Source organism: Muntiacus reevesi, chromosome 11, assembly GCF_963930625.1.
Source record: "Muntiacus reevesi chromosome 11, mMunRee1.1, whole genome shotgun sequence".
In the NCBI taxonomy this organism is placed as follows: domain Eukaryota; kingdom Metazoa; phylum Chordata; class Mammalia; order Artiodactyla; family Cervidae; genus Muntiacus; species Muntiacus reevesi.
This window is the reverse complement of record NC_089259.1, coordinates 42,952,910-42,976,247: the sequence shown is the minus strand read 5'-3', so window position 1 is coordinate 42,976,247 and position 23,338 is coordinate 42,952,910.

Below are 23,338 nucleotides of genomic sequence, written 5' to 3'. Positions count from 1 at the left end.
TAATTCAGTGCACAGCTGGGGCTGGGATGGCAAGCCCATTCTAGGGAATGAAGAATGGCCGATCAGGGGTGGAGCTGTCCGCCTCCCTCTCCACAATATACTAATCCTCAATTTGGCACTGCTTTAAAAGAAAAGAAATCTAAATTGAGGCCAGCTGATTTCTTACTGAATCAGCCAGCTGGATGTGGAGCCAATTTCCGCAGCTTCCACGCTGTGGTAGCCAGGAAATATTTTAATTGAAAGAACTCTATGTTGACAAATACTGAACACAGCCTATTTATAACTTTTAACCAATATTTATGGAATTCCCTGATTTAATAACATTTCCCTTTAAACTCAACTGAAAAATAGAAAAAAAAAGTTAGGGTAGAATCAGAGCTAAATGATGTGGAAGGATAATAAGTAAAATCAGAGAAGAGGCAAAGGAAAGAATAACTAGTAAATGCTGTACACAAATCAATAGGCATATGTAACTAAGGCCAACAATATACATAGGTATGTAATTATGTATTCATATATACTCAGTAAAAATAGTGTCAAGTTGCAATTAAAATATAACTTAGAAGACAATGTAAAATAAGTGATGTTATGATATTTAGCACATACAGGCATATGAGGTATGTCTATATTATATATATATACTAAGAAGGGGATTTTATTTTTCTATACAATCAAAAAAACTTGGCTTTCTCATTCCGTTTTGAAGAATAGTTCCCTTTTGAACTTAAATAATCTCAAAACACAAACAAAATGCAATATAAAATTTCTCTATTCTATTAACAGTGATTGGAAAGTGCCATTGGAAAGTGCCAACCTTGATTATAAGGATGATATAACATTATAATTTAAAAAAATATGTTTCTTCCATTATTAAAAATTGTGTAGGAGTTTATTTGCCCTGTTTCATGGTTAAAGCTACTTAGTTCTGGCAGTTGTTTTTTCATCAATATTTCTTAATGTTTGAAAGCAATGCTTTGCTTTTAGCTGCTACTTCATCTTTATGTAAATCTATTTTATTTAAAAAAAAAACTTTTTATCATTCTCAAAGTGATGCACATGATAATCTTGTTTTTTCTTATAATTGAAAATACTATCATAAAGTTACTTTTACTCAGCCAAAGAGGAATGAGCATGTGGACAATAAATATGGTTTGGAACAGGGTTCTTTCCATATTGAAATGGCAGCAAACCCTAAAGTTGATGATTTGATATGGAATGTTGGGAAGATGCTATTACTAATTCACCTGGTTGGGAAAGCTACTGCTATTATTATTTTTCCATTACTGTTACTGATGGAGCATTATCGAGTGTGGCTGTGCCGGTAGCTGTGGTCTGTTGTAAGGCAGCTCTCCCTAGTGGACACTTTGCTATAACCATGCTCAGTGTATGCCTCAAGAGTGAAGAACATCCCTATGAACTTTCTGAGTATCGATCTATCTATCTACCTATCTATAAAGATAGACCTCAAATATGTTAGGTATAGTGTATATACATTTAAGAATATTATCTCAAATGATAAATGAATTTGAGGGTAGAGATATTAAAATCCAATGTCATTAATCTCTTAAAGTAGGCAAAATATTTTGAGCACTGTCACCCTTCAAAATAGTTATTCTTTATGAAAGTAAAGAGTAAGTGGTGATAAAAGAAATATTTGAGTTCATTCATGGGAGAGATAAGAGAAATATTTGAGTTCATAGAATCTAGAATAAAAGCATTCACAAATAAAACCCAAGTGTAAATTTTTTAAAAAAGAACTTGGCAGAAAACGATTCAGAATTATTTAATCACAGAGGAATGTGCCTGCCATAGAATTTCATAAGTAATCATAGTGGGGAGATAGATGCACCTCATTACTCACTTTCCATTTTTATGAAAGGTTCATCCACATGTGCAATGATGCATTTAAAGGTTTACACCCTCTCTGGAAAAAAAAAAAGCATTTTGCATTTAAATTGCCCTTCCTATTCCTAAAGCAGCTCTAAGGAGAAAAGTATGAACCTTAAAATAATATGTAACAAAAATAGTTAGTACAGTGTTGAACATAGTTTGAAACAGTATAATTTATTTTGATTTCACATAATTCATTTTGTTAGGCTATTTACTTTTCATTCTATGCGGTAATAATTATAAGGGAAACAATCTCTTCTATAGAACTTGAGGCAAAGTGATGGTTAATGGTGTGGTCTGTGGGTTCCAGTCTGCTAGTGAAAGTGTGAAAGTGTTTGTTACTCAGATGGATCCAACTCCTTGCAATCTCACGGACTGTAGCCTGCCAGTCTCCTCTGTCCGTGGGATTCTCCAGACAAGAATACTGGAGTGGGTAGCCATTCTCTTCTCCAGGGGATCTTCCCAACCCAGAGATAGAACCTGGGTCTCCCACATTGCGGGCAGATTCTTTACCATCTGAGCCAGCATGGAAGCCCACAATCTTCTAGAGAGAAACCCAATTACACACAGTCTATGCTCACTGATTCATCCTCACCTATTCTCACTTAGAAAGTAAGGAGAGATTAAAAAGACATAAAAAAAAAAATCACTATATGTGCTACCCTTGCTAATTCCATTCCCGGAATACCTTAATCATTTTTTCTGAGGAGGCATAGTTACAGCAGTTATAGGCTTTGTTCCCACCTTGTCATCAAGGGAAGTAGAGATGGTTAATATTATTTTGGGGGAGAGAAAGTCTGCATCAGCTCCAAGGATGATCAAATAATACTTGAATAGTAGCCCGTATCTGCTTCTTGCCTAGGTGACTGTCTAAATATATGACTATATTAATACTACCTAGAGAAAGAAAATATTCCATTTCCAAATCTGCCTCTGTGTATATGTAGATTTTTTTTAGGTCTCTGCTTCAATTAAAGAACAGATTAGAACAGGAGTCACCATTAAAGCTGTAGCCTCTCATTCAAAGTAATACAGAAGCCTCAAATCAGCATATTATTAAAAAGCACCAGGAAACGTAAAATTCATACTGTAATAAATGCTCATTTCTGTACTTAAAGTCCTGGGCTAGCTAATTTCTACTAAGAGAGAAAATGAGGAGTTCAAGAGTAGTGCATAGATAGGTTGGGAGTGGAGAGAGAAAGTTTTGAGAAAGAGGGATGTGCTGAACTCAGTGGTGGTTGTGGCTTAGCTAAAATCTAAACCCTCCCCAGATTTCTGAGCTTGTAATTCTGATATGCAGAAACTGAAAGAAAAACAGCAGTTTCATGTTATCGATTTAGAAAGACTAAGTGACTGGCGTGCTAACATTCTTTGAAAAGGTTTGTTTTCTTCCTTTATCTACATGGGTTATAAGAGCAAGCTTTGCAGAAAAGCTGCGGAAAAATAGCACATGTTATAGACAGGAGTTGGAAAAGATAGATGCACTAGACAGACACAGTAGATAAACAATTGTCACCATCCTTGTAAGGAAGACTTACATCTCCATTGTGTTTCTATATTGAACTCTCAGAGGTCAAATCAACATTAAAACAGAAAAAAAGGAAAATATCTTGAGATGAAGGCTTGGACACCTCACTTGCACTTATAGTTATTTAGGATGATGCTTAACAAATTATTATTTTATCATTATATTGAGTTTATTTTATCAATGCATTTTTCATGATTAAATTTTTAATTGTTTTAAATATGAGAAGCACAGCAACAACTGAGCTTCATTGTATAGTCATTATATGTGCAGATTTGTTATCTTTATTACTACTGTCATAAAATTTAGGATTATCTAATAGTTTCCAGATATTATATTTTCTAGCTACATTCATACATTTGTCCAACAGTCAAAAGTTATATGATTTTAAATCTAAGAATATAGCCTATATTCAAATTAGCTACTTCTCTGACTATGGTTATACTCATCACATTTCATATATGTTTTATAACTTGTTGTCTAAATGTCATTTAAGTTTACTATTTCTTTAAACTATGTGTTACAACTACTTCCTTTCTAAGTGCTAGATTTAGTAGTAATTTCTGCATATCCAGTTATTGTGATTCAGTGGAATTATACCATTTTTATGATTTCAGAAATTTGTATTTTATTATATTTATATAATACTATTTATATCAGTAGGCACAAGATAATTTTCAGTAATACTGACATTATGTGGGTCCAGTTATCTGTACTAAATATGGCAGGTGTAGAACTAAAGCTTTGTTCAACCACAGAGGAATAACTTGTTCTCATAAACTGTCTTCACCATAAACTATGTTGTTACTTTTTACTCCCATGAAAAATCCCTTGGTGTTTCCTGAATCAATTGTATACTTTTTCAAACAATGGGAAGCAAAGTGCTATTATATAAAGTAGTGTATCCCAGTGATGGCAAATGCTTATAAGTATTTCTAAATATAGGAACTTCTGAATGATTAATAAGAAATACATCTTACCAATTTTATAAGTAAGCTTTATTTTTAGATATGAATATGTTTTCATCTGACATTATTATAAGATAATATAGTATTACTATTTCACATATTTGTTAAAAATATTATAATCTTTCAATATTATTGCAAGAAAATTGAGAGACAATCTAAATTGCTCTCTGCAGAATTAATAATTCTATAGAATTATTGAATGAATAATTTTGTTTTGGCTATTAGTGACACTGGCCCTTTAAAGGCCAATAACACATAATCAGCCATTCCTTGACCATTCAAATAGAAATATAAGGACGTTTTCAGTTGAATAGTTGCATTGCAATGTGAAATGGGCTGTATCAACAGAAATAACCCTTTTCATTTTATCTAATCCCAGGAAATAAAAGCTTTAGCTAATAACAACCCATCCTTACATTAGAAATGTAATTTTAGTAATGGAAAAATCTGAAATAGTTGATCACATACCATTCATTGTGGAAGTTCAAGAATAGACTTGAGGTGTCAGACTAGTAGATACAAAGATTTATTTTCAGGTACTCTTCCTGTGAAAAGAAAAAAACATTCAAAAGCTTCCAGTACACCTCCTTTAAATTTTTAGCATTGGTGTTAGAGTCAGAAATATCAAGCTTGCAAAATCAAACTTGATTTCTTCTATTTAATATCATAAAACACTTTATGTGAAATTTATATTCAAAACTTTGCAAACCAAACTGTATTAAAACAAACTTCAGTATAGGAACATAACTACTATGTAACCTGAGAAAACAAATTTGCTGAGAAAGCAAAAATATCTTCCATCTCATTCACAAAAGGCTCATAGGTTAGTCCTCTGAACAGTAAAAATATTTATTTTGTTTTATATGTATCATCTTAATAGTTTATACAATTATATATGTTTTAGCAATTGGTGTATGTCACTGGAAAATATATAAGCCTATATATGTGGTCCATATTAAACAACTTTATATAAAGTTGGAATCTAGATGAGTATAGTGTTAACTTGTAGTTTTATATATATATAAAGCTGTTTAATATGGACCACGTATATACAATATATACATATAAGACCACGGGTTAATATTATACTCATCTAGTTTCCAAAAAGCAGAGAGTCAATACAAGTATGTAGAGTAACAGAAGTGTTTTATCAAGGATTTTCACTTTAAAATGAATGTCATAATTTAAAATTTTATAACACTAATCCATCGGGATGGGGAATACATGTAAATCCATGGCTGATTCATGTCAATGCATAGCAAAAACCACTTCAATATTGTAAGTAATTAGCCTCCAACTAATAAAAATAAATGGAAAAAAATAAAATAAAATTTACATTTAAAAAAATTTATAACACTAATCCAAGTTAATATCAAAAAGGTGAATAATTAAGAAACCATGTACACTTTAGTAGCTTTTCCACAGTCTGTTTTTTTTTTTTCAAAGAATTCCTTCCTGCCAAGGCATTGGCCTTTACATTAAAAATTTTGTTTTCATCCAAAAAATGCTTTTAGCATTTATGAAAATATCCTCAAATAATATGGTTTAGTTTTATCTGTTCTCAGAACTTGTAAAAGTGGGATCACATGTAATTATCTTTTGTGTCTTGATTGTTCTTTTAGAATTGCGTTTGTAAGAGTCATCAACATTGTTGGTGTAGTTCTAGCTAATTCACTTACATTGCTCTAAGAAATGCACAGTAAAATATTGTGTGGCACAATTTCCTTATCCATTCTACAGCTGATGGCCATGTAACTTGTTTCCAGTTTCGAAGACAATTAAAAACAATTCTTTGGATATTCTTTTACGTGTATCTTTGGACATGTAAGATGTATTTATTATGATTCTATATTTGGAAGCACAATGATTTGATCAATCATAGCATGCACATTTTTTCAATATTATGAAATATTCACACAGAATTTAAAGTGTTTATTATAATTTGCCTTGTCACTAGCAGTGAGTTCCTAATGTTAATAAAAAGTTTAATAGATATATAACCTGTGTAAGTTGAACCTCTTCTGTGTACAAACTCTTATTATTACCCCAGGAAGTTCCCTCCTGCCTCTTTCCAGTTAATATTTACCTATATGCTCATCCAGGCTTCCATTGCTGTGATTTTTTTTTTGCCATAGATTAGTCATATCTGCCCTAGAAATTCATGTATGTGGAATCCTGTGGTATATATTGTTTTATATAAAGATTTTTTTTCCTTTACTTGGCACATCATTTGGAGATTCACCTAAACTATGGTGTGTATTTGAATATTTTTTTTATTACTAGATGATATTCCATCATGTGAATATACAAATATTTCTATTTGGTTATTCATTCTCTTCCCAATGGATATCAGGGCTCTTTTCAAATTTGAGGCATTTGAATATAGTTGTTATGAACATTCTTCATCAAGGTTTTTTTTTTTTTTTTTTGCTTGTTTGCTTTTATATGTGTAGCATTAAATTTTCTTAGAAAACTGGGAGTGGAATTTCAGGGCCATAATGAGTATATATTTATTTTTTACAAAAGAACTATAAACCATTTTGCATAGTGCTAGTTCCTCTTTATTCTTATCAGCAATGTATGAAAATTTACACTACTCTATGTTCTTTTCAGAATTTGGTGTTGTCAGTCTTTTAATTTTAGCTATTCTTATTGGCATGTTGTGGTAACTCATAGATTAAATTTGCAATTCCCTGATGACTAATTATTTGACTATTTGTTCATGCAATTTTTGAATGTTGTACATTTTATTTTCTGAAGAGTCTATTCAAGTGTTTTATCCATTTTTTTGTGAAAATGATTTCAAATTTAGCAATGAAAGGCTCTATGTCTAAAATGGTAAATGATAAAACAGGCACAATTATTCCATTCTGTTAGAAGTTATGAGAGAGGGAGGTGAAATAAATCTAGCTCAAAGGTGACATCATGAGCATTAGTAATGTTCTGTTTTTTGGTATGGTTGCTTACTGCCTGAGCATATAAAAGTTTGTGATAGCTCACAAATTGTGCAATTATATTTTCACTTTCCATAAGTGGAACATACACATGTATATGTATACTCTAAACTAGAAAAGTTTCATGTATTAGAAGAAACAAAAGAGAAATGTGGATTACAATTAGGAAGTCCTTGCAATAATCAAGAAATAAATGATTTCATGTAGACCCAATATGATAGGAAATGTGATGGGAAGAAATGAATGACTTGTACTATTCTTTGAAAGTAAAATTTATAGGGCTTGATGGCAGAATGGGGAAAAAGAGTACTGTCTCAATTGTAATGTAGGTTTTGTAAGACATTTCACATGACAGTTTCTGAAACTTTTATGTAAAGAGCACACTTTTGGACTCAGTGGGAGAGAGTGAGGGTGAGATGATTTGAGAGAATAGCATTGAAGCATGTACAATGAGTGTGTAAAATAATAACTAGTGCAAGTTAAATGTATGAAGCAGGGCACCCAAAGCTGGTGCTATGACACAACCCAGAAGGATAGGGTGAGGAGGTATGTGGGAGGGGGTTCAGGATGGGGGGAACACATGTATGCCCATGGCTGATTCATGTTAATGTATGGAAATAACCATACATGAATCAAGGTAAATTGGAAGTGGTAAAACAGGAGATGGCAAGAGTGAACATCAACATTTTAGGAATCAGTGCACTAAAATGGATTGGAATGGGCAAGTTTAATTCAGATGATCATTAATCTACTACTGTGGGCAAGAATGCCTAAGGGGAAATGAAATAGCCCTCTTCATCAACAAAGAGTCCAAAATGCAGTACTTGGGTGCAGTGTCAAAATGACAGAATGATCTCTGTTTCCAAGGCAAATCATTCAATATCACAGTAATCGAAGTCTATGCCCCAACCACTAATGCCAAAGTAGCTGAAGTCGAACAGTTTTATGAAAACCTACAAGACCTTTTAGATCTAACACACACACACACACACAAAGTCTTTTTCATCATGGGGAGTGTAATGCAAAAGTAGTAAGTCAAGAGATACTTGGAGTAACAGGAAGTTTAGCCTTGGAGTACCAAATGAAGCAGGACAAAGGCTAGCAGAGTTTTGCCAAGAGAATGCATTGATCATAGCAAACACCCTCTTCCAGCAACACAAGAGATGACTCTGCACATGGACATCACCAGATGGTCAATACCAAAATCTGATTGATTGATTATATTCTTTGCAGCCAAAGATGGAGAAGCTCTGCATAGTCAGCAAAAACAAGACTGGGAGCTGACTGTGGCTCAGATCATGAACTCCCTATTGCCAAATTCAGACTTAAATTGAAGAAAGTAGGGAAAAACCAATAAAGCATTCAGGTATGACCTAAATTAAATCCTTTACAACTATACAGTGGAAGTGGAAAATAGATTAAAGGCATTAGATGTGAAAGAGAGTGCCTGAAGAACTATGGATGGAGGTATGTAACATTGTACAGGAGGCAGTGATCAAAATCATCCTCAAGAAGAAGAAATGCAAAAAGGCAAAATGGTTGTCTCAGAAGACCTTACAAATAGCTGAGAAAAGAAGAGAAGTGAAAGGCAAAGGAGAAAAGGAAAGATATACACATCTGAATGCAGAGTTCCAAAGAAGAGCAAGGAGAGATAAGAAAGCCTTCCTCAGTGATCAATGCAAAGAAATAGAGGAAAACAATAGAATGAGAAAGACTAGAGATTTCTGCAAGAAAATTAGAGATACCAAGGGAACATTTCATGCAAAGATGGGAGCAAAAAGGACAGAAATGGTATGGACCTAGAAAGAGCAGAAGGTATTAAGAAGAGGTGAGAAGAATACACAGAAGAAATATACAAAAAAGATCTTCATCATCCAGATAACCACAATGGTGTTATCACTCACCTAGAACCAGACATCCTGGAATGCGAAGTCAAGCAGGCCTTAGGGAACATCACTATGAACAAAGATAGTGGAGGTGATGGAATTCCAGTTGAGTGATTTCAAATCTTAAAAGATGATGCTGTGAAAGTGCTGCACTCAATATGCCAGCAAATTTGGAAAGCTGAGCAGTGGCCACAGGACTGGAAAAGGTCTGTTTTCATTCCAATCCCAAGAAAGGTAATACCAAAAAAAAAAAAAAAAAAAAAAAAAAAAAAGTTCAAATTATCGCGCAATTGCACTCATCTCACGTTCTAGCCCAAAGTAATGCTCAAAATTCTCCAAGTTAGTCTTCAACAGTGTGTGAACTGAAAACTTCCAGATGTTAAAGCCGGATTTAGAAAAGGCAGAGGAACCAGAGATCAAATTGCCCAAGTCCATTGGATCATAGAAAAAGCAAGAGAATTCAAGGAAAGCATCTACTTCTGCTTCATTGGCTACACTGAAGCCTTTGACTGTGGATCAATGACAAACTGTGGAAAATTCTAAAAGAGATGGGAATAACAGATCACTTTTCCCGTCTCCTGAGATATCTATATGGAGGTCATGAAAAAACAGTTAGAGCTGGACATGGAACAACCAACTGGTTCCAAATTGGAAAGGAGTACGTCAAGGTGTATACTGTCACCTTGCTTATTTAACTTATATGCAGAGTACATCATGAGAAATGCCAGACTGGATGAAGCACAAGCTGGAATCAGGATTGCCGGGACAAATATCAATAACCTCAGCTACACAGTAGACAGCGCCCTTATGGCAGAAAGTGAAGAGGAATTGAAGAAAGTCTTGATGAAAGTGTAAGAGGAGAGTGAAAAAACTGGCTTAAAACTCAACATTTAAAAAATTAAGATCATGGCATCTTGTCCCATTACCTCCTGGCAAATAGATGGGGAAAACAATGGAAACAGTGACAGACTTTATTTTCTTGAGCTCCAAAATTACTGCAGATGGCGACTGCAGCCATGACATTAAAAGACGCTTGCTCCTTGGTAATAAAGCTATGACGAACTTAGACAACATGAACCTTTACTGACAAAGGTCTTTATAGTCAAAGCTATGGTTTTTCCAGTAGTCATGTGTGGATGGGAGAGTTGGACCATAATGAAACCTACACACTGAAGAACTGATACTTTTGAACTGTGGTGTTGGAGAAGATTCTTGAGAGTTCCTTGGACAGCAAGGAGATCAAGTCAGTCAGTCCTAAAGGAAGTCACCCTGAATATTCATTGGAAGGACTGATGCTGAAGCTGAAACTCCAATACTTTGGCCACCTGATGTGTGAAGAACTGACCCATTGGAAAAGATCCTGATGCTGGGAGAGATTGAAAGCAGGAGGAGAAGGGGATGACAGAGGGATGAGATGGCTAAATGGCACTGCTGACTGTTTGGACAATAGTTTGAGCAAACTCTGAGAGCTGGTGATGGACAGGGATGCTTGGCATGCTGCAGTCCATGGGTTCATATGAGTTGGACACTACTGCATGACTGAACTGAACTGATGGCAAAAACCATCACAATAGTATAAAATAATTATGCTCTAATTAAAATAAATAAATTATAACAAACAAGTAGACATGAAGAAGCAGCAGAACTCAAGTGGAAGATCAGTAATTATCTTATCTATGATATATTGATCTACGATTTTTGTCTATGATCAATTGAGGTATGATAAAGAGATATCAAATAATCAGCTTTATGTATTAATCCAAAGTTCAAAAGGGGTGTTTAGTCTAGAAGTAAAATATTTTGAGTTACTCATGTGTAGATAATATAACATGGGGACTAATGAGGTTACTATGTAGTTTATGAAACTAAGAAGAAATAGAGTCATAGAACGAAATCTGAGTAATTTTAAGAGAATAGGTAGAAGGCAATGAGCAATGCAGGAGAGCAGCAGAGGTCGGCAAGTGGTGAAAGTAAGGAATGGCAGCCGAGGAAACTGCCTGTGGTCCAGTCATTAGGACTTCACGATCTAACCAAAACATGAATTTATTGCGAATGAAGGGGAGATGAAGAAGGGAAAGTGTACATAGTGTAAAATTTGTTAGCTTTTGTGACAGAGGTAAAACGGTCATAAGAGCTTGATGTGTGATGCTTAAATATAATGTTTAAATGCTGGCAGGAAGGATTTTTGAGAAGTTGAAAATATAGAAGAGAGAAGGAATAAAGATGAATATAATATTTGAAGAGACAAGATTCTGGCATTCAGAACAAATACGAAGGGTTACTTTTGTTAGGAAAAGGTAAATTTCTTATTTTTTTTTAAAGAAGACAGAATATTTGTTTAATTGCAGTTGGCTTTGAATATTTTATATATATATATATATATATATATATATATATATATATTTTTTTTTTTTTATTAGTTGGAGGCTAATTACTTCACAACATTTCAGTGAATATTTTTGGAGGGTGAGAAAGTTTCCATCTGATAGCTCTCAAATTAGAGAGTGATGGATGGAATGGGTGTAATGATGGACAGGGATGTAGTTTAAGAGAATGCAAACTGTATTGATTAGTCATAGTGGTGAATACATCCTTAGGAATAAATAGATGGAAGGAAGGCAAAGTCCCTTGAGATGATGAAGGCAAGGAACTGAGAGTTTAGTCAAATGGGAGAGCATGGAATTCTAACCATTAGGCCACCAGGGACAGTTCAGGGAAATGAATATTTATTTATCATGGCCTTGGAAAATCTTCATAATAATACCAAGATTTGGGGAAAAAAATCATAGTTATCTTTGGTGAATTGGATGTGGATAACATAGTCCATAGATGATAACAGTGAGAAGGGGGAACTGTAAAGGAGCCTAATAAGCTAAAATTCAAAAGAGTAGGAACTTTATTTTTTGTTTTTTAATTGAAGTGTAGTTAATTTACAATGTTGTGTTAGTATCCGGTGTAAGCAAAATGATTCAATTATACTTATTCTTTCTCATATTTTTTCATTGTAGGTTATTACAATATATTGAATATAGGTCCCTATGCTCTAGAGTAGAACCTTGTTGTTTATCTATTTTATATACAGTAGTTTGTATCTGCTAACACCAAACTCCTTAAAGTATCCTTCCCTATCTTTCCCCTTTAGTAACCATAAATTGGTTATCTGTGTCTGTGAGTCTCTTTCTGTTTTGTAAATAAGTTTATTTGTATCATTTTTTAGATTTCACATATATGATATCATATGATATTTGTCTTTGTCTGACTTACTTCACTTAGTATGATAATCTCTAGGTTCATCCAAGCTGCTGCCAATGTATGAAAGTTGCTCAGTCATGTCCAACTATTTGTGACCCGAAGGACTATGCAGTCCATGGAATTCTCCAGGCCAGAATACTGGAGTAGATAGCCTTTCCCTTCTCCAGGGGATCTTCCCAGCCCAGGGATCAAACCCAGGTCTCCCGCACACACACACACACGCACACACACACACACACACACACACACTGCATCTTCTTCATTCATTTGTTGATGGACATTTCATGTCTTGGCCATTGTAAATATTGGAGTACATGTGTGATTTCAAAGTAGAGTTTCTTGGGATATATTCCAAGGATGGGATTGCAGAATCATATAGTAGTTCTATTTGTCCCTTTTGGGGGAACTTCCATACTGTTCTCCAGTAGTGGGTGCATGAATTTACATTCCCACCAGCAGTGTAGGAGGGATACCTTTTCTCCACACCAAAAGAGTGGGAATTTTCATATGGCTGAGGACATTTTATGACCTGGGACAATAAACAGAAAAGATGACATGATGCCATTTTCAGACCAAAGGTAAAGAAAAAACATCCTTTGAAGAAGCATATAAGGAAGCAGTATTATTTCCACAAAGATGTGGTAGTGTTCAAAGAGTTTCAACTTGAGAAAGTGTAGGAAAAACACAGATCCAGAGTTCAGGGAACACAGTAACAGGGAGCGCTGTGCTGTGCGCTTAGTCAACTCTTTGTGACCCCAAGTATCCAACTCTTCATGACCCCAAGGACCCTTCCAGGCTCCTCTGTCCATGGGGTTCTCCAGGCAAGAATACTGGAGCGGGTTGCCATGCCCTCTTCCAGAGGATCTTCCCAACCCAGAAATCAAACCCAAGTCTCTTTCATTGCAGGCAGATTCTTTACCATCTGAGCCACCACGGAGGTCCAAGAATACTGGAGTGGGTAACCCAGGATACCTGAATCCTTTCTCCAGGGGATCTTCCCTACGCAGGAATTGAGCTTGGGTCTCCTGCATTGCAGGTAGATTCTTTATCTGCTGAGCTGATAAATAGGGTGTGAGAGGGAGGCAAAAGTGGAAAGCTTGGGTCAAAGGAACAGATGTGTGAAGTATTATGGGGTGAAGGATAATGAGTTGATTATGATAAGGATGTTTTTATTCGGGCAACGAGAAACATAAATACGCACATGAGGCCTGATGCATTCAGTGGAGATGACATCTTAGACCATGGGCTTTCCTTTCTATATATTTATTTCAAACATAGGAATTTGTCTGGTGTTTGCTTATTTCTTTTTGTTTATATGTAGTCAGGAGTTCTTCACTAATAACATATATAAGGAAGAAAGAGGAAAGAGTGACTGAGATGACTAAATATTGATCATGATCATAAAGAATTTAGGTATCAACAATTAATTTAACAGACTCAAACTTCATCCTATAGGTTGGTATTTAATGTGACGTTTGGGTCTGGATGGTGCTTGATGTTCTGTCTCTCTATACACGTGGATATAGTTTTAAGTTGAAAAAATGTTGGGGATTGTGAGAGACAATGTTGATACTAATTTATGGGGAAATTTTTTCTTCCCAAAGGGTAAAATTTTGTGTTCTAATAAGATAAAGATACACTTTAAACTCTGCCTCATTCCCCAGAGAGCTTTGCAAAGTCATTTTTAACTGTTCTCCAATATTTTATTTTCAATGAAAAGGAAAACACATGAGTACAAACTCTCTTTAAGATATAAAAAGGAGTAAGATTTAGAATTACTTTTCTAACACAGAAACAGGAGTAAGTGGGGGTAATCTACAATTTAAAGCCCAAACATCACCAAGAATCTGACTTTTTCCCCAGCACTGGTTCAGTGGTATACATCAGTCTGACAGTAAAACAACGCTTTAATTCCTGTGTAGTACCCTGGGGAGTGACATTTGTGTGGAATGTCAAGTTCTCAGGACTTGCTGTTAATTACTATGCTTTTCAAGGTAGTTTTAATTTAATATGAAATAGTAGATTTGTGTCAGTATCTTCTTTCTTTACATGATACAATACCATTTCCAACTTATCCCATGCTTTACCTCCCATCAAATTTCGAAGTGACCTTTTGTTGCACTGGCAGATCTAAGATTATATCAATTATGAATTGCAATGTATTATCAATCAAATGTTGCTCATTAGCCTGCTTTTCTGCCCAGATCAAATACATTCTCAGAAGTTATAATTTTATATTTGAAAATATGATATCAAGAATTTTATTCTCCTATCAATGAATGCACATAAATTTTTATTCCCACTAATATTAATGGGTAAGTTATAAGTATGTGTCAAGTATAGAATAAATCTTAAAAAAGAATATTAGATAAAGATTTATCATTAAATTTTTCAAAGAGGATTAAAAGGTGAAATACCCTAGCCAAGTTTTAATACAAAAAATAATCATACTTAAAGATGTTTATGGTTTTGAAAAATGCATTTTTAATATTATAACTATCCTAGTTGAAGTTATTATGATGCTTGCTATTATTTAGTATCTCAAAATTGAAGTGAAACACTATATATATGACCATTTACTAAGAGACTGAAAATTTGGTTTCCAAACAAAATTGATCACTCTGACAAGATGAATGGTCGCACAAATGCTGCGTTGAAAGTGTACCTTATTATACACAAAAGTAAATAGAGGTAAGTGTATTTATTTTTTTATTTGTGTAGCATTTTCTTTCTAATTTGATGTCTCTCAAAATTTGATCTGTAGCAGAATATTCTGTAGGATTTGTAGGAAGAGGAAAGGCCATGTTTCCTATCTCACTTTCATGTGTGTCCTAGCGATTCACAACAAATTTTAAGAACCAATGTTCTAAAAAACTTCTTTTTGGTATAACTTCACTACTTCTTTAACTCAAATACTTTTTTTCTATTTTCTTCCTCTGTTCTAACTATTTTCAAAGAAATCAGGCATCCTATAATCAGGGTGCATTCAAATTTAAATGTGGGCGACACCCAAGGGAACAGCACTAATTCTCTCCCATTGCCTTTATGAGCGACATACTGCACAACCATTTTGGCTACTGAAAGTAACAAAATGGGTGAATTTGTAAAACTGTAATTTCTCCTTCAATTATGTAAATAGATATTTAAGGACTGAGCTAATGGCTGTCATGGTAAAGAATCCATCTGCAATTTGGGAGACCTGGGTTCGATCCCTGGGTTGGGAAGATCCACTGGAGGGGGGAATGGCAACTCACTCTAGTATTCTTGCCTGGAGAGTCCCCATGGACACAGGAGCCTGGTGGGCTGTGATCCATGGGGTCACAAAGAGTTGGACAATACTGAGTGATTAAGACACAGCATTTAAGGTCTAATTAAATTCTCAAGTTAAAATTCCCTTACCTGATTTCTCATTTTCTAGTTATTTGCTAGTATTTCAGCAAAAAGAAAATAGTTTTCCCTGTTGTCTTTCTTAACAGAATGATCTGCTAAGACCTCCATGGATGCTAAAGTTTGAGGTAGGGTAAAACTCTTTCTGGACTTCCCACTTGGTGCTAGTGGTAAAGAACATACCTGCCAACTCAGGAGATGTAAGAGATGTGGGTTTGATCCCTGTCAGGAAGATCCCCTGGAGGAGGAAATGGCAACCCACTCCAGGTAACTTGCCTGGAGAATCTCATGGATGGAGAAGCCTGGTGGGCTATAGTCCATAGGGTCACAAAGAATCAGAAATGACTGAAGCGACGTGGCATGCATGCACACATGCAAAACTCTTCCAAGTGTCTGCAAGTTCTTAGAAAGATGCTAAGTATGAGGTGCACAGTTTTAGTAGTTCTAAATGTATTCTCTGATGCCATGGTATTACCACTTGGACTACTCTCAGAAATAAAACTCCTGTGTAGGAGTCAGTATCATGTCTATCCTCAACCCTCCAAGCGAACCCAGACTTTGAAGATCAGCTCTGGTATTTTGTCCATGAGCCATAGTCAGCCTCTCCCCATAGCTCTGTGGTTTGTTTAGCCACTGCTAAGTCAACTCACACTGTACTTTTCTGTACTCTACTCATCAATTTCACAAGACACTGTATTGCTGTCTATCTGGAATCCCTTGGTCCCCAGGTTGCAATCTCAAAACCACAGCAAGTAGGCCACTAAGAATTCCATTAAAATATAGAGTGAACATAATCATATTGTTCCTAGATGTAAAAATCTATGTAATACCTACTGCATAACATAGGTAACTATATTCAATATCCTGTGGCAAACCATAATGGAAAAGAATATGAATATATATATATATTTTTCAAGGCACTTGATGTACAGAAAAATTGAATACACTGTTATAAATCAACTATGCTTCAAAAATGTTTTAAAAATAGAAAATTACAGTATCAGTTACCATGACAGAACAGTATTAAGTGCATATTAATAGAGTATAATTGAATCCTTCCCTAGGTTGCCACCCCCAATTTACAGGTTAGCACACTGAGGCTCAGAGGAATTAAGTAACTTGTTGAAAGCTGTCCAGATAAGCAAGTGGCCAAGCTTTGATTTGAGTCCAAATCTCTGCAATCCCAGAGCTGATCTCTTAATGCACAGAGTACACTCCAGCGTGTAAAGATGCATGTAAGGAATGGTAATGAGGGGAAAGCTGGGGGAGAAGCCAGGTGGGAGGCAGCAGCCACTGTCCAGTGAGAGTGGAGATGTCTGAGGGGCTGTGGCAGAAGCATTGGAGGGGATGGGACTGGTGACAGCTGCTCTTTGGAGAAAGGATGGTAAGCAAGAAAAAATAATGCAAAAAGAGAAAATAAAAGAAAAAGGAAAGGAAATTGAAAAGGAATAAAGAAGGAAAGGGCTCTCCTGGTGGCTCAGATGGTAAAGAATCTGCCTGGATTGCAGGAGACCTGGATTCCATCTCTGGGTTGGGAAGATCCCCTGGAGAGGAAAAGGACGACCCACTCCCATATTTTGGCCTGGAGAATTCCATGAAGAGAAGAGCCTGTCTGGTTACAGTCCATGGGGTTGCAAAGTCCATGGGGACATGACTGAGCAACTTTCATTTCACTTCACTTCAAAGAAGGAAAACCAAAGAGAGAGAATGCATGGTCAGGATCTGGCACCAGTATATACAGGTGGAGGCATGCCATTTCCTCTGCACATGTATCTCTGATTACCCACTCAGAATTACCCACCCAGAACTTAATCTCCAGTTAGGAATATGATACTGCTTACTTCTCTGCAGTAGGTGTTAACTAAATAATGCCATGGATTTATTTCTGTAGCATTTTCCTTCTCTAATACTGCCACCACTGGTGTCAAATGAAATATGAAAGTCCTTTTGTCGCTGGCAAAGCAGAGCATGATAAAATAGTGTTTCCATTTCCTCTTGGATGTGCTAGCATGACAGGTGCTCAATAGCTCTGTAAAAATGGGGAATGTCCTTTGAGGAGCAGCAGAGCTAAGGTGAAGAATCAGAAGACTAGGAGAATTTGAGTTTGAAACAGTCATAACATTATCATGCATTTGAACCTAAAGAACAGAACAAGAATAGAAATAGATGAACAAGTAGGTACAATAGGCAAGAGCAAAACGAGCACAGATTTGAGGAATACATCCCAAAATTGGTGCATCCCATACTGTGAGTCAAGTGAATCTCTGAGCACCTCTTTACTTCCTGTCCTGTGGGAGCATATAAGACCTTGTAGTAAGAAAAGCCATGCTAAGCTAAACATTGAATGTTCTCCCTTCTTAGACAATTTTGTCATTATTGGTGACTTCAGTTTCTCCTTGTCTATTAAGCCCTTCTGAATATCCTTGCAGATATTTTAGGTGACCCTCAAAGTGACTAGCTCATTGTTTTTAGTTATATATATATTTTTGTCAAGCTCTGATTTGATTCATTCAAAATATTAGTGGTGAAAATCAATGTCCTCCCTTTGTGGCTTTCAGTCAATTTCAAACACACATCTCAACATTTAAAACACTCTTGTATCCTGTATCTGTTATTTCCCCCCTTCTTTTTCCCCTTGTAGTGTCTCTGATCAAATGTTTGCTTTTTTCCTCTTCTCATCTTTACTCTTTTTCCTCTTGAGTAAATCATTTTTTTCTGCACATCTGTCAAATCCTCTGTCATTTCTCCTTTAGTTCTTTACTGCCACAGAGCGTAGTCTTACACATCTAAAGACCAATGTTGAATCAGCTGAGATGAGTGAAGAATCAAAGAAATGAGGCTCTACACCTCCACGGACTTGTCTTTTCCATCCATTATTTTTACTGCTTTTTATTCTTTTAATCATGAGTATGCAAATATCTTCATTGCTACTCTTCACACAACAGGAGACAGCATCTCCCATTTAATTTCAGTTTATGGCTACTGGTTTTTATATTAAAATTTTATTATTTCTATACGTTCTTTTCTGGGGACACACACACACACACACACACACACACACACACACACAAATTTTAAAATGCCAAACAAAAGAAAACTGCTAAGCCAAACACAAATAACAGAGAATAGGCTTAGTGTTTGAGTATAATGTAATAGCATGCTAGATTTAGAGGTATTTTTAATAAGATTATTCTATCAAAACCTTTGTTTAAAAAAAGTATAAAAGTAAGCTAAGATAATATAAATGATATGCCTAGGGTGGATGGTAGGAGACTTTGTTTCTCTTGATTTTAAACTCACTGTTTCAGAAAACAACAGAAATTGAGCACAAAAATATATTTAAGTAATAAGTTATAATATAAAAAAGTAATTTTTGAGTATAAAAATTCATGAGCAAATTTCCCATGTGGGAAGTAAACATAAGTTGTTGGCATTATAAGCAGTGTCATGTTTATCTTTTAAAAACAATTTGGGTCAATATTAACTGAAAATTAATTTCACTGACCTTAGGCAAGAATATAGTCACAAGACCCAAAATTGACTAAAAAATAATGATGAATGGCTATTTATTGAGCTGAGATGCTAGATATCTAGTTGAGTGAAGTGAGAATCAATGTAGGATAGGTTTTATTTAATATCTTCATTATGTTTGAAAATTGTAGGGACAAAAATGACAATCTTCAAGGATTGATTCATGAGAGAAAGATTAAAATTACATAGTATTTATAGCTTTGCCAAAAAATGACTTGTGAGTAATGGTAAATATTTAGTTACTGAGATTAATTATTTAAGGGGAGTAAACTAGATAAAAATAAGCTAATTTGTTCTCCAATTATTTTTAGTGAGCTAAAACATAATGTACCTACTCCAGCTCCCAAATGTAGGGAACACCATTGCTTTAAAAATGAAGATTATAATAAAAATTAGTGTTTGTGGTGTTACTGCTATGTACTAGGTATTGTTCTCAAGTGTCTTTTATTGACTCCTTTAGCCCTCACGATAATCCTCAGGTGGGCTCTACCGTTGTCTGTAACTACAGAGGATACCAAGGAATAGAATATTAGTAGTAATAGAAATATGACTTTTCAAAGGTGTCACACCTTGAATGAGGTGATCAGGACTTAAAATTAGTGTTTAGTAGTGTTAGTAGCTCAGTTGTGACTGACTCTTTGCGACCCCACAGACTCTAGCCTTCCAGGGTCCTCTGTCTATAGGATTCTCCAGGTAAGATTACTGGAGTGAGTTGCCATTCCCTTCTCCAGGGGATCTTCCTGACCCAGGGATCAGACCCGGGTCTCCTGCATTGCAGGCAGATTCTTTACCATCTGAGCTACAGGGAAGTCCATAAAAGGAAGACTTAAAATTGTTGGGACAATTAACCTCTACTCTCTACTGTCTCAGATTAGATTTCAAAATAACTATAAAGTCATTTCAGGAATTGTGTGGTGCCAGATATGGGAGATTTAATGCATTCTATTCAGAAAATATTTATTGAATACACACTATATTCTAGGAATTGACAGGCACCAGAGAGACCTTGACAGAAAAATGAAATTTCAACTTGTCCATTTCCTTTTCTTTCATTTTCTTCTCCCTCTAGCCTAATACATTTGATTACTGACTGCTTATTGAGTTCATGATGTTCTAAACTTCTCTCTAGCAAAACCCACCCCCAATTAATTGCCATGTTATATCTGATATATGAAGTTACACCAAGGGGAAATAACAAATTAAAAAATCACATTTTAATTTTCATAACCTGTAGCTATTTTTCTTGAGGAAATAACACCTGAACCCATATCATTAACTGTGGAGAGAGATTTTTGAGTTAGGGTCTTTCTAGGCTTCCATGGGCTTATAACTTTAATAGCAAAAAGAATATGACTTTCAAAAAATTAGTTCTCACTTGGAAAATTCTGAGATGGCTTGAACAACTCTAGCATAGTCCCAATTGGGTTCCTTTTTAAGCAACTTGGTAATTTGATGTGATACATTTTGCATCTCACATCCTAAGGAGAAGGGAATTATGGAATTCGTAGAGAATATTATTTTTAATTGAATGCTCCCTCTTAAAAGAGCATTTTAATTGAGATTTAATAACTCCATAAAAGATAAATCTAGTTGCCATGTAATAAACAGTAATTAATTAGTTAATATCAATTAGATACTAAAAATATTAATTTACACTTAACATCTAACTACTATAATTTGCTATAGCATCTTATTAAATGCTAATTAAATTCCTAAATATTCTTACAAATTTAATGCATTAATAACAAGAACGTAAGTACATATTTACTATATCTACACTTCTGAGTTCATTACATGGCAATGAGATTTATCTCTTTTACAGTAATTAAATATACTAAGCAAACCTCAGTAACTTTTCCTAACACATACCATAACTGTTTTATTAATTTCAAATTAAATGCTCATTTAAGGTTTTTAAACTACAGCTGCCCCAAACAATTTTCTACAGGCTGAGAAAAGGTTATTGTATGTGTAGTTAAGCTTTAGTTTTTAAATTTTGGGCTGAAGCTTTCTAAATATGACCTTTGGTTTCTCAGGGCATTCAATATTAACTTTTGATAATAATATTTATTCACATTTTCTATATCTACCATATTTTTCCTTTGCCCTATCTGTATACATTTGATCTCCATTTACTGAGTCTGTAACTACTTTTTTTCCTCTGTTTAATACAGGCCAGCAAAGTATTTTCTTTTTTTTTTCTTTTACCATCATTAAAGAGCAGAGATTTTACTAGCATTCTCTTCAAGTATCTTTTATTTCCATTAATTACCACTTCATTGTTAGAGAAACATCCCCATCAGGAATACAAAAAAAAAGAAACACAGAAAGAAAAGAAAGAAGACAAGCGTTTTGTGATATTTGTAAGCAAAAGTGAGTCTGATAGGAAAGGCTGAAAGAGAAAGTTCTGCCAAGGTTCCAGCCTCAGGATGGTTTTTGAAAGACTAAGAGAAAATACAGTCCTTGCATGTATCAAATGATTTAGAATCTTCAATCCTTCCAGATATGATGGGGATGTCATAAAGACAGGAGGCGGCTGAACAGCAAGGAAAGCACATTAGCTATTAACCTTCCCCCAGCCGATCAACTTTATTTTGCAATCTTCCCTCAGAACCATTAGAATACCCTGAAGAAATAACTTTCCAATTAAAAAGGATCTCAGAGAACAAAGCCATTTTATCTCTGACTCCTGGTGTTCTTTATTCCAATAATTTAAATTGGAATTGATTTTTCAATTTAGCCGTTGACTTGCTATGGACACACAGCTGAAAAGGCCGAATGGAATTGCATGGCTGAAATATTTGTCTTCGTGATGCACTTCTCATAAATTCACAGGAGCCCTTTTTTTTTTTTTTTTTTTTTTAATGCATTTTCTTCTGCTGCCTTTGCCTTAGACAACAGCTTTTTAGCACAGCATGGGCAAAGCTGAGAAAACACGTCCACCATGACCTCCAGGGCCTCTTCCTCATTCCTCATAGATCTATCTCATTGTTACACCTCTTACAAAATATATATACCCAGTGTATCAAAATGATCAGGCTTCTTGAATCCTGAATGCTTATTTTCTAATTTACATAGAAGACTTAATTTTTTTTAAAAAGGAAAATCCCTTTCTTAGGATCTTTTACCTCAAAATACAAGTAGTGGATATTGAACTTACCTTTATTGCTTTAATTATTAGTAGCTAAAAATAATGAATTTTCAATTAACACTTGATAATTTTGAATTAAATACCACAAATATTAAATTGTTTTTATTACCCTCATATTTTATAATAAAAGTACTAGTAATATCCAGTTATTAAGGCTGTTGATTAGCGGTCACAACTTTCCTGTCTATTCACATTTCTGACCCTTTGCTTTCTGTGACCTCAAATGAAATGCCATAGTCTTTGTCACCAGCTCCTTCCTGTTTCCTCACCCTGTCACTCCAGCAGGTGTCTCTACTTTCCTTTGTCTTATAGGCTCAAGTCTTGTTCTGCAATCAGTACTGATGTGAATAGCAGGTATGGAAGGAAATCCTGAGCTCAAAACATTGTTTAATTTTTACTAAACACCATATTGCTTATTACTCACACCCCTTGTGGATTTGCTATGCATTGTCTTTCTCAGAAGTGTCCGAATGCATGATCTCAGACCTGGCCTTGAATGCTGGCACAGCAATCTCTTTTATAATATCGAGAGCAAAAGAGATCATGGAAACCTTAGAATGTAAAGGCCATGAGAACACAATTCTTACGGGTATTTCTTATTCACTGTTCAGTCCTTACACCAAAACACTGCTTGGCACCTGCTTGGTACTCAAAAATCTGCTGAATTAATGAATTATGCTCTGGCTCCTGTCTGAATCTTCTCCCTGCAACCACTTATGAATTAGTGCAGGAAGACATAATATTTATAGTAAATATATATACTTTTGTGCTTACTGTTATAACAGAGTAGCTAT